General features: G+C 36.1%; 1 long non-coding RNA gene across 1 annotated transcript; it reads left to right on the top strand.

The window, feature by feature from the left end:
• Positions 1–263: 263 nt before the first annotated feature.
• On the top strand, positions 264–2,052 carry LOC121138999. The gene is made up of 3 exons (XR_005875871.1): positions 264–417; positions 719–817; positions 1,641–2,052. It is a non-coding gene; the product is annotated as an uncharacterized LOC121138999 (long non-coding RNA).
• The last annotated feature ends 238 nt before the right edge of the window (positions 2,053–2,290 follow it).

Genomic DNA, 2,290 nt, shown 5'->3' with positions numbered 1-2,290 from the left:
TCGACACAGGGTTTCTCTATATTGTTTTGGATCCTGTCCTGGAACTTGCTCTGTAGACCAGGCTGGCCTCAAACTCATAGAGATCCACCTGCCTCTGCCTCCCGAGTGCTGGAATTAAATGTGTGTGATACCAACGCCTGGCCCTATCACTGTTTTTTAACTCTAACAGTATCTGGCACATTATTCTGTGTCTACACAAGTTAGAATGGAATAGATTTCTGAATATCATGAAGGGGGATGATGAAGATAACAACTAATTGTTTTCTTTGTTATTTGAATCCTATCACAGAAAACTGGATAAAAAACCCTCACTTAGAGAACACATACCAGAATAGGTTACCATGGGATAGATGACTGGCAAGAAACTCACAAAACTGAAGAACTCAAAAGACCATTCTTATTCATCATAGTAAAGAAGTAAGGGGATTGAGTTCTTGAAGGTCAAGTCTTATGTCAAAGAGCTGGATGTGAGCTTAGCACTATTTCTTTCTTAGAGTATTCATGGAAATTTCAGCAGGATTACTGTGGCATTTGAATAAGGATGGCCCCCATGGGCTCATATGCTTGAATGTTTGGTCCAGAGTTTGTTGAGCTGTTTAGGAAGGATGGGGATGTATGGCATTGTAATAGGAGGCATATCCCTGGAAGCAGGGGTTGAGGTTTTAAATACCCACACCTTTACCAGTTTACTCTCTTTCTCTCTGCCTCATGTCTGTAGATCAGATGTAAGCACTCGGCTACTGTTATAGTAATATGCTGTCCTTCCTACTACTTTGTTCCCTGCCAAGCTGGTCATGGATTCTAAGCCTCTCAAATAGTAAGCTCCAAATTAAATGCTTTATTTTGTAAATTGCTATGGTTATGATTTTGTCACAGATACTGAAAAGCAACTAAGACAAATACTTTTGACTATTTCTTCTAAACTCTCATCCCACTGACTTAGGATTCTAAATAGCCAAACAGGTGTAAGAGAGACTTCTAAAAAGCAATGAAAAGAGCAAACATGCCTTTGATCCAGCATCTTCAATGTCAGTGGCTTGAGGAAAAAAATAGAGCCTGTGGTGTATAGGACATCCAATTAGTCAGTTAAAGAATATGTTTATGCTAATGATTAAAAATCTTGGGTATCCTATTCCCTCCTCTATGTTCAGCATTTATGACATAGCCTAGCTAGTTTGCTCTCAACCATTAAAGAAAGATATGATGACAAACCCATATCAAGAAAGAGGAAATTAAACATTAAATTTGCTTATTTGTCTTGAAAAAATAAACTGTGTGGTACTTATTGTTATAATGAAACAGTTAATTGAAAATTGTAACTCTCAGCCAAAGGTAAGTTTTACTTGAAATAGCAAAAAGTTTTAAATCTTTATCAATCCTACTCACACACACACATATATATATGTAGATATTTATGTATGTATATATGCATAAAATATAAACACATGCCTGCTTTGTGTCTTTGCCTTTGACTGTGTTTTTAATAGAATAATTAGATATTTCAGTTTTACATTCTCACAGCCAACTGTGCAGTAATTAAAAAGATCATTTCAAGTGGTATTTACATTTAGCAACATGTACCAACTTCACCATATGTTTCCTACCTTTGTCAACTTGTTCATGTGGCATTTTATCTGCAGGTAACAGCTTTGTTCCTCATGGCTTGAGACACATACTGTGTAAACAAACATTAGATGAAGTAGAAAGAAACTTCTCAGAGAACTCACCTGTGCTGAAGATGACATCTTCCATCAAGATTCTAGGCATGAACTCCAAGACAACTATCAAATAAAGAGGGTCCTTTTACTATCCCCTTTCTTCGGGCTGAATCCAAGACATGAGAACACTGGTGAAAGCCAGCTGGAAGAAGCATCGGTATGTGTGTGGTATACACACTTGAATTCATACTACCATAAGTGTGCTAGTGCTCTATGGATGAACTCCCCACCAAAATACAGTAGTAGTTATATTTAGTTTGATGGACCAGTAAGATGGAGATAGAAATTTAGCTCTTCATTTTCTGCTCATTTGGGTATAATACCTGTTCGTTTGTGGTCGATGATCATTTGATGAATAAATATTAAAATAAAAAATTCAAGCTCTCTTGAATTAGTATACCATAATTTATAGTGCTTAGTTTAAAGCTAGATTTTCCTAAATGAGTAGAAATTTTATATGAAAAAAGACTCAGCATTTTTATGAACATAAAAGCATTAATCTCTGGTTTGTGTCTCGCAGTGAAAAAGAGAGAAGTTTATTCATTAATGAGGCTTTATGTGGTTTGGCTTTT

Source organism: Mesocricetus auratus, unplaced genomic scaffold (genome assembly GCF_017639785.1).
Source record: "Mesocricetus auratus isolate SY011 unplaced genomic scaffold, BCM_Maur_2.0 Super-Scaffold_6730, whole genome shotgun sequence".
In the NCBI taxonomy this organism is placed as follows: Eukaryota; Metazoa; Chordata; class Mammalia; order Rodentia; family Cricetidae; genus Mesocricetus; species Mesocricetus auratus.
This window is presented reverse-complemented; position numbering and strand designations above follow the sequence as displayed.